The 10,690-nt window shown below is 44.6% G+C and overlaps 1 protein-coding gene and 1 pseudogene across 4 annotated transcripts in view; one reads left to right on the top strand and one right to left on the bottom strand.

The window, feature by feature from the left end:
• The window catches only part of IL17RD (interleukin 17 receptor D), an 85,381-nt gene that overhangs the window by 38,974 nt on the left and 35,717 nt on the right, over nt 1–10,690 (bottom strand). The window lies entirely within an intron of this gene.
• Nucleotides 3,043–10,690, top strand: part of LOC108543580 (60S ribosomal protein L19 pseudogene) — a 14,897-nt pseudogene continuing 7,249 nt past the window's right edge.

The raw sequence follows: 10,690 nt of genomic DNA on the forward strand, positions 1-10,690 counted from the left end.
TTTTTTTGAGATAGTCTTGCTTTGTCACCCAGGCTGGAATGCAATAGTGTGATCTTGGCTCACTGCAGTCTCCACCTCCTGGGTTCAAGAGATTCTTTTGCCTCAGCTTCCCAAGTAGCTGGGATTACAGGTGCCCACCACCATGTCTGGCTAATTTTTGTATTTTTAGTAGAGACAGGTGTTTCCCCATATTGGTAAGCCTGGTCTTGAACTCCTGATCTCAAGAGATCCGCCCACCTTGACCTCCCAAAGTGCTGGGATTACAGGCGTGAGCCACCAGGCCCTGCCATACTTTGTTTTTCTATAACATATTCTCTATCTTGGGCTTCCAGTGTGTAACATAGCAGACAGTGCTGTGAGGCTTAAAATGTACAACGGGACTAACATCTTTGTCTCTGACCAATGGATATGAGAAAGGTGAGACAAAGCAGAATATGGGGCCATTTGACTCCATGCCAGTTCAGATGGTTTCATAAACAAAGACAGACCCCACTTACTTCAGATCAAACCTTTAACAACAACAAAAAGTCGGCAAAGGCAGAGAAGCCCCAGGTGATGTAAGCTGAAGAGAATGCTGGTGAACCCTAAACACAGGGAAAATAAATCAAAAGCCGGCCTGGATCTATTCAAGATATTCCCTCCACATTCCCAGGAGCTGTTCTCTCTCTCTCCCTCTCAAATTGAGATGCAACCAACTTCAGAAATGAAGGATGCCAGCAGTGTGATTTGGAGGTGAGGTCTTAGATGCGTAGCAAGGAACACACAAGCTCTGGGGGAGTGCTGCTGGGTTCCCACCAGCAATTACCACATTGGCCCAAAAAGACCCGGAGATCTTAAGCTAATTAAAGAGATTTGCTTGGGGGGGTAGGAAATCACTACTCCAGAGCATGGCCTGTGCACCAGACCAAAGCCGTAATCATGATTCATCTCTGACATGTTGCTAATCAGCACACACATGTTCCTAATTTCACGCTCTCCAAAGGAAAGCTGAAGGGACAATTGTTTCTGAGCTCTAACATGAGGCCGACCCATGCCAAGTGACCATGTGTCCTGCTTATCAAACTGAGAGCTCTAGTTTTCATCCAAATTTCTTCTCACTGTCCCACCCCTCCACTCACTCTGCCCCCCGAAATCCATTCACTAAAGATGAAGATGTGTTAGGACATTGGCGTGAGTTGTTTCTCTGACAGCAACTTCTCTAAATGACGGTGGCCCGAATGGAACTGCATATATTTTTAAATGTCCTTCCCCGCGCCTGACTTTATGATTTTCTTATTGCTTTGCCACTGGAACCAGCCATGCAGCTAAAGCCCGGAGATATCAACACAGACGCATACACACGCAACGCACACAAGCAAACTTTCTCCCTGGGTTTAAAAACAAGGCAAAACAAAGTTGTGCAGTCTCCTTAGTTTTCACAAAGCAAAACTCAAGTACTTTTCCAATTAGTCTGTTAAGGATCTGGGCCGTGTGTTCTCCCATGGCTGATACTCACAAATAGACAGGATTGTTCCATTTTTCCAATTCCGAAAACGTTAGAGACAAGCTATAAAACATGCCTCTGGACGGAGAGCCAGACCTTTCCCTCTGCTTCGCGCACCACTCCCATCCACTCAAATGAGAACCGCATGTTAGAGAACTGGCATCTTTAAGGTAATAGTCAACCCATCTGTAGTTTAAAAAGCATACACAGACTCAGATTAACTGTGTCTGTGTATGCTTTTTCCATAAATACTGGGTACAAAGAGGAAGCAAACAACCAACCACCCAAATACCCACCCAGCAAATCGGCTACTGACTCACTCTCACTTAGCTGTGAAAGAACAGTTACAAAGGCTTCACTCCAGAAGCCCAAAAAGTCTCTTCCTATGAGGGCAAAATAGTGATTAGACAATAGAGGAAAACTTAAAGCTATAAACATGATTGTTATGCCTAAGCTGAGAGGAAATGTTCAGATCAAAACACAACTACTAATGAAAAGCCTTAGGACCACACAGAGAGGTGCACCGAATTGTGCCGACTTCAAATACCACTGTTTCCGAGGCCCGGGGACTGAGTCTCCAAATACTATGTCACATCTGGAATTCTGCTTTTACAGCACAAATGCCTGTAGAAATGGGGGATTGTGACGTTGCCATGGGGACCCAGCCTCCTCCACCCCAACAGGTCCCCGGCAAGCCCCACACACATGCTTCCTTCAAGGTGGATTTCGCGTATTTGGAAATTATGGAAGGCCGTCTTTTAGGTTTCAGTGTTAATGGAAACATTACAGGACATGCTAGAAAGCAAGGCAACCCCTTCTGTCAGCCGATTAAGTCTGTCCACATGGTGGTCTCAGACAGAAAAACCTCCTTAAAATAACAGTGGGAAGCAGTAAGTCAGCATTAGGCCCTTTGTCAAAATTTGTGGCTTTCCCCAACTTTCTCTAGGAAGGAGACAGGCTTCAAGCATCCTTTTAAACTCTCCTGTTCTCTAGCTGCAAAAATCCAAGTGAGTCAACCTATGCTCAAAACTGCCAGCCATTGGTAGCCCACCTCAGGCTCCAGGTAGCCTTGCCCTTGCTGAACTGAACCTCTCATGCCACCCTGCAGGGCTACTGGCCAATGCAGGGTGTATTTGCTTTTAATTACTGATGACCCTGTTTTTGTTAAGAGGAAAAGGTTACTAGAACCTTTGGAGAATCCTGTGAAAAATAATCCTTTCCCAATTTTCCCCAGAGACTTTTCATACACAATTTTGGGAGGCTCCCAGAGCTCATGAAGGCCACCCAAGGGCCTCTGAGGGGTTCACAGGCCCCCAGGTCCAAAGCCACATTTAGATGCAAAAAATCCTGAGACCCCACCTAGAAATCATCTTGGCTTTGCCAGTTCCCTGGGATGCAGACCCTCCAACTGACCTCTCCAGGTGTGGATTCAGACAGCAATATATGAAATATCCACACATATACCATAACCACCCTTGGGTGACCCCAGCTGGTTCTGTCCCCCAGGAGTGAATATTCTCCCATTCATTCTGACTAGAATATTCCAAGCTAAAGCCAGAATGACTCTTCTAATAAGTATCTGCCTCTCTCTGCAAGGTCTGGCCTTTCCCAGAAGCTTTCCAGGGGAGAGGGAAGAAATCAGCCCAGAGGTGAAGCCACAGTCACCAAGCTTTGACGGGCAGATGGGAGGAGAGGGTAAGGTCTCCTGTTTCATGGCCCTGCCCGGCCCAGGGGTGACACTCATGGCGTGACCTCCTGATCAAACCATTTCCATCTAGTCTCTTAGACAGCAAGTCCTGAAACATCCCCCTGAGATGCAGCCAGGGTTTCTGAGTGCCTTTGAGTGTGTGTGTTGTCAGTATGTGTGCCCAGCCACACAGCCAACAACAACAACAAAGCACCAGGAAGTCAGCAGTGCTGGCTCCAGGTGTTAACACTTAGCGCATCCTGCCCAGCCCCCTCCAGCTTGAGGCCGGCCGCCTGGGAGCCGGACACAGCAATTAGACCCTTCCCGGGCCAGGCGCCTTTGTCCCCTTGCTAACATCATTAGTGTCTGACTTCCTGTGCACAACGGGGCCTCCCGGGGGGCAATCGCCGGCTGACCGGGGCAAGGCATTAGACTTCCTTTGTCAAAGACCCTCAAATGTTAACAAGCATGTGAACAAGCTTCTCCTCCTCCACCCCCTCCCACCTCAGCTGCTCCTCCAGCCCACCACTCTCAACTGGCTTGGTTCTCCCCAAGATGTGGGAATCCGAGTTACTTGGGAGAAATATCAAGTCTCAATGCTGGGCAAGCAGCACTGCCTTTCTGCAGAAAGAGCCTCCAAACCTGATTTCCTAGAACCTTTCAGTATAAACATGCAACTCACACGCGCTGAGTGCCCACTGGTTACAATGGCTGTGTAACCACTGTCTTGCCTTAAGTAGGGTGAAACAAAGAAAGGTGAAAGTCCCAGGCTGTGCCACACCCAGCCCAGTGCCCATCAACCACAGGCGCACTCTGTTCCTGTGTTCATGGACTGAAGTGCAAAGTTGGCCTCAAGATGCAAGGACTTTGAAGGTTTGAATGGTATCCTGAGGCCTTCAGAAAAACACTGGTGAGATCTGAAAACGGGGTGAGTGTGAGTTGCTATATAGCTGCAATCCTACCATCATCCCTCTTGGCAATACTATCACCACCAAGGCCAAAATCACTTTGCTCTCATTTACCCCTCATTACCAAGAGTCGTAGCTTTTTATCTGGGGGAGAACTGTGGTGCATGTGTGCACACACATTGGCACACGGTATTTTCGGGAGGCTTCTGGACCCCTGAAGCCCCCAGACCTCTCACCTGCCTTACAGTCCAGCTCCACTCAATAGCTTGATAGCTTAAAGCCATGTCTGTTGAATAATAGAGAGTGGTTTTACTTTGGTGATTAAAAACAAAATTCAGGCCAGCCACAGTGGCTCAAACGTGTAATCCCAGCATTTTGGGAGGCAGAGGCCAGCGGATTGCTCGAGCCCAGGAGTTTAAGACCAGCCTGGGCAAAATGGTGAAACCCATTTCTACAAAAAGTACAAAAATATTAGCCAGGCGTGGTGGTACACACCTGTAGTCCCACACACCTGTAGTCCCAGCTACTCGGGAGGCTGAGGCAGGGGCATCGCTTGAGCCAAGGAGGTTGAGACTGTAGTGATCCGAAATCACACCACCATACTCCAGACTGGGTGACAGAGCAAGACACTGTCTCAAAAACAAAACGAGGGCCAGGCGCAGTGGCTCACATTTGTAATCCCAGCACTTTGGGAGGCCGAAGCCGGGGATCACAAGGTGAGGAGTTCCAGACCAGCCTGGCCAACATGGCTAAAAATACAAAAAATAATTTAGCCAGGCGTGGTGGCATCCACCTGTAATCCCAGCTACTCGGGAGGCTGAGGCAGGAGAACTGTTGGAACCTAGGAGGCGGAGGTTGCAATGAGCCGAGATCGCAACCACTGCACTCCAGCCTGGGTGACAGAGTAAGACTCCATCTCAAAAACAAAACAAAACAAACAAACAAACAAAAGTTCTAATGGGGAGGGAAGCGGTTGATGTAAAATCTCCATTTAAAATAGAGTTCTTGGATTAATGCCATCCAACTGTAATCCTGTATAGGCAGTATTTGTTACAACTCAGTAACTGAACACTTTGTCCAAGATGTTGGGACTCATGAACTTTACAAAGTAGAAACATGAAAGGCAACCACTTATGCTGTTGAGCACATAAACCCATCCAGAGAGCGGTATCTATCACTTTTCAGATCACAGGTGACAACAGTCATGTGTGCAGCCAAGTCAGTTGCACTGAATCAAGATAAGTGAACTAGGATATGGCTAATTCTTATTCCTTTTTTTTTTTTTTCATCACTGTGGAGGAAAATACTCATAATACCCACTGGATGAAGAAAACAGCTGATTTTCCCACTCCTACTCAACTGCCTTTGCAGAGTATGGTATTTGTGGTCAACACAAAAAACTGAGTTAGGTTTTGGACATATTTTACAATATCTGCGCATGAGCCACTATGAAGGATAATCCAAAATTCCAGCTTTCCAAAATGAATAATCTATGTCTCTGACTCCTACTTCAGCCACAGCAAAACTCGTTCAGCTTCAAAATTAAGATGTTGGTATAAAGCAAAGGACACCATCACTTACATGATGCCAAGTCCCCCACAAGTTTATTTTGATGAATGTTACAAGTTTCAAAGGGTAAAAAATTTCACTGTCAGTTCTGACTTTTACCTTTTGCCAAACTAATTTTAAAATAGCAGGCAATCGGAAGGATATATTCAAACACTAATGATCCCTATAACTTTACATCTCCCTACTATTTGGATGGGAGCCAGCAGTCTGTTCTTAAACTATAAGCAATAAATCTAGAAGACTCTCTTTCCTAATTTCCCAAAGACACCACATGGAATTTCCATTAAAGCACACACACACATGCAAACACATATACACATAATGACATACCAATTAAATCATTGTGTGACATTTAGGCCAGGAAATAATTATGTTTGCCAAGGAGTATTCAGCTTTGTTTTAATTTCCTTGAACCGCTAAAATGTCATTCTGAGAAGGCAAAGAATGATGTAAAAATGAAGTATTGATGTCTTGGTCAATTTTAGATTTTGATAAATGTTTTTTTGTGGGTGAAGAAGGCAGTGGGGTGTTCCCAGGAATTAAGGTCTCCCTGCACTCCCTCTCCAAGGATTTCTGGCAAGGAGTGGGATAGAGAGGTCAGTTATAAAGCAAATCCATTGTGAGGCAGACACAGCAAATGGAACAGCAGGTAGGAGCATATTTCCACTCCTGATGAAGTGGGCCTGGTGGTGAGTTCCCATTCCTCTCCTATAGGGCTGAGGCAAGCAAACAGCACACACAACCTTGTCCCTTCACCTGTCAACAGGAAGAAATCAATGTGTCTTGCCCCTTCATTAAGGCTTCCCATGGAGAAATGTTTACCAAATCAAAGTAATATGGTGAATTAAATTAGAAACCTATAATATTTTGTCATGAAGTTAGCATGAAACAGAAGCTCACCAGAAAAGATTAAAAGCAGTGATTAATTTTTTTTTAAAAAAAGCAAGGTCCAAAGGTTCTGGCTAAGAATCGGGGAGCTCATTGCTTTCGCTGCTGCGGCCACAGCCATTTCAGAAGAGGCTCGCCTCTAGTGTCTTCTGCTATGGCAAGAAGAAGGTCTGGTTGGACCCCAGTAAGACCAATGAAATCGCCAGTGCCAACTCCCATCAGCAGATCCAGAAGCTGATCAAAGATGGGTTGATCATCTGCAAACCTGTGACTGTCCATTCCCAGGCTTGATGCCGGGAAAACACCTTGGCCCACTGGAAGGGCATGCACGTGGGCATAGGTAAGCGAAAGGGTGCAGCCAATGCCCAAATGCCAGGGAAGGTAACTTGGATGAGGAGAATGCGGATTCTGCACCAGTTGCTGAGAAGATACTGTGAATCTAAAAAGACTGATCACCACACATATCACAGACTGTACCTGAAGGTGAAGGGGAATGTGTTCAAAAACAAGTGGATTCTCAGGGAACACATCCACAGCTGAAGGCAGACAAGGCCCACAAGAAGCTCCTATATTACTATAATTTATCCTGTATGTTTCTTTAAAATTACATAAATGTAGGGGATTTTATGATTAGATGACTGCTCTCCAGTGAATAACAGAACTGTGCAAAATTAAAAGGAAAACTGGCAAATCCAGGAAGCAGATGACAATGTCTTCCTCTCTCCAGCAAAATAATCACATTACAGCCATGTGGAAACCTAAGACCTCCAACTCTTTCCAGAGAGTCAGGGCGGCTTGATTTTACAGACCAAGCTAAGGAGATAAAAACCACTTGCTGGTAAAAAATGGTAAATTCCATTTTGTGATTAGAATCACAACACATATGTAGCCCAGGTGTTGAAGAAGAAAGAATGAGCTCTGCCTCAAAAACAGCCTGGTCAGGCACGGTGGCTCCCACCTGTAATCCCAGCATTTTGGGAGGCCAAGGCAGGAGGAATGCTTGAAACCAGGAATTCAAGACCAGCCTGGACTCCATCTCATAGACCCCGTCTCTATGACAAATACGAACAATTAGCTGGGTGTGGTGGTACACGCGTCTCTATGAAAAATACAAACAATTAGCTGGGTGTGGTGGCACACGCCTGTAGTCCCAGCTACTGAGGAGGATCTCTTGAGCCCAGGAGGTTGAGGATGCAGTGACTGCACCACCGCACTCCAGCCTGGGCAACAGAGCAAAGCTCTGTCTACCCCTCCCGCGCCCCCATCCTGCCCAAAAAAAAAAACTAAAAAAACACTTAGCTGATCTAAAAGCAATATTTAACTATACCCTGACATTCTCTCCTCCTTATTTATTCATGAAAAACCTCTGCAAATGCCCCAGGATTTATCAACCAGATGTCTCAAGAGCTCGAAATATGCTTTTGCACTTGGGAAAGCCATTTTGAGTGAGAGTAAGGCTAAACCAGACCCCTGCCTCTAGGTGTTTACAATTAGTTTTGGAAAACAAAGCTAAAAGACACAAAACTACAGTAGATAAGGTTACGCTGCCTAGAATGAATGGGCTAAGTTATGCCACTGAGCTCTATGTGTAATAAGATTTCAGAGAAGGGGTAGTTGAACAGAGGAAGGCTAGCCAGAGAAGCGTCTTCAGAGGAGGCATGTCAAGCTTTGGGATTGGGGAGGGGAAGGAAGATTCTTTCAAGCAAATGCAGACCCAGAAGCTTGTGCTACCAACTGTACAACCCAGTGCCCAACACATGGTAAGCATTCTAGAAATGGTTGCTGTTTCTCAGGGATGACATAGAGCCTTTCTGGTCATCAGAATAAACACTTGCCACATCCCTGGAAGTGACCAACATGCCCTCATTGCTTCTGTGTTAGACACCCCCAAATGGCCTGAAAAGATGGGCACCATAGGGCTGAAATGGCCAAGTGGGTTCAGCTTTGCATGTGGTACATCTTGGAGACAGGCAAGATCCAAATACAGTGGTCCTTAGAGATGTGAGCACAAGCCTAGATTTGGCAGACAGAAGCACAGGGAAAAGGTCTCTGATACAGGCCAAGGTGGCAATGGGGTAGGTAGGGAGATAAGGAAGAAGAAAGAGGCAATGAAACAGCAGCTTCAAAGGATGAATCCAAAGGACCCAAGAATTGAACAGATGGGATGAGTCAAACCCCACGGCCTGGAGAGCAGAAGTGACACAAAACAGAAGACTGGAGCTGGGGTCTCAAAATACATATCCATTTTAAGATGGAAATTGATTCCCTGCCCCTAATACAGATGGAAGGTATTTAAGAAGGAGGAAGGTGAGTCCTGGTCACCAGCCACTTCCAGTTTTCACTTCTCTTCCCTCCATGACAAAAAAACTTTTGGTGTTAGGTTAGTGCCACAGAGGCCTAAGTTGGGAGTCTCTAACCTTCCCCGGTTGCTCTTATACACCTTAACTTTCCTGTCTGTACTCAGAATAAACCAGTGTCATGCTTCCAGACAGCGCTCACTAAATACTAAAGAGGTAAGAAGACTCAAAGCAAAGGCCCTTTGTTAGCTTTTACCAAATCTTCATCAACTTCCCTACAGATCAAGACCACTAAAACAATCTTTAAAATGTGACATTGGCACAAAAGGACAAAAGGACAATACTGTATGACTATATTTATATGAGGTATTTAGAGCAGTCAAATTCATAGAGACATGAATAGAGATAGCCAGGGGCTGTGGGGAGAGGAAAATGGGGAGTTATTTTTTAATGGGCATGGAATTTCCATTTAGGAAGGTGAAAAGTTCTACAGGTGGATGGTGGTGATGGTTGCAAAACATTGTGAATTTACTTAAAATCTTCGAACTGTACACTTAAAATGGTTAAAATGGTAAATTTTATGTTATGTATATTCCAACACAATAAAGAAAAAAGTAAAACAACACAAACAAATAAATAAAAAAAAAAAAAAATGAAGGAAACTGAACCAGAAAAGGAATGATAACAACAGAACAGTGTTAGGGCCACATATGCAGGAAGAACTAGAGACTAGAGGGTGGAAGACTGGAGTGAGGCAGACCAGATAGTCAGCAACTGCAGCAGTCCATATGTAACATGACAGGGACGGCAATGTACTGATGAGGATCAAAGGACAGGTCTGAGAGGCATTTTAAGGAAAAAATAGCAGGACTTGGTGACAAATGTAATACAGAGGTGATGCTGAAATATTCAAAGGTGACTTTCAGGCTGTTATTTGGGGAAGTCGGAAGATAGTGATTTTAAGGTAATAACGAGAACACTGGGGCCCAGGCGTGGCGGCTCACACCTGTAATCCCAGCACTTTGGGAGGCCGAGGCAGGCGGATCACCTGAGGTTGGGAGTTTGAGACCAGCCTGAACAACATGAAGAAACCCCGTCTCTACTAAAAAAATACAAAAGTTAGCTGGGCATGGTGGCGCATGCCTGTAATCACAGCTACTCAGGAGGCTGAGGCAGGAGAATAACTTGAACCTGGGAGGCAGAGGTTGCAGTAAGCCAAGATCGCGCCACTGCACTACAGCCTGGGCAACAGGAGCAAAACTCCATCTCAAAAAAAAAAAAAAGAGAGAACTTTTTTTCCCTCTGGGGAAAGAGGGTCTTTTTTTAAAAGTAGGCTGCAGAAAACAGTGAAAATGAGGTGCCTACTATCTTTTACAATATCATATATTTTGGGGGGAGGGGAGAAATCAAGGATTAAAAGCAGGAAGTCATGTATGAAGGTATGCCACAGAACCTTAAGGACAGATAGGCTAATTCATAAGAGGTATACAAAATTAACAGAAAGTGTAAAAAATAACAAAAGCCAGGAATTAGGCTTTGTGAGACTACCCATAGTTAGGGCACATATGGAGGAAAAGAAGATTGAAAAGTGAGGTTGGCAAGGTAGGAAAATGAAATATACTTAAAATAAAGAATATTAAACAGGCTACAAGTAAAAGAATGTCAAGAAGGATGTTTTCAACATGAAAACCATCTTTTAAATTGCTTTTTAAACTTTTTCCTTTGTTTAAATTTTTTATTTTGAATTTTTGTGTAATTTTGAACTGAATGTGAATTTGAATGTGAATATTATATATACACATAAGTGTATATTATTTATGGGGTACATGCAATGAAAACTTCTTTTTTTTTTTATTTT

This window comes from Rhinopithecus bieti, unplaced genomic scaffold (genome assembly GCF_001698545.2).
Source record: "Rhinopithecus bieti isolate Rb0 unplaced genomic scaffold, ASM169854v2 scaffold_21649, whole genome shotgun sequence".
NCBI lineage: Eukaryota > Metazoa > Chordata > Mammalia > Primates > Cercopithecidae > Rhinopithecus > Rhinopithecus bieti.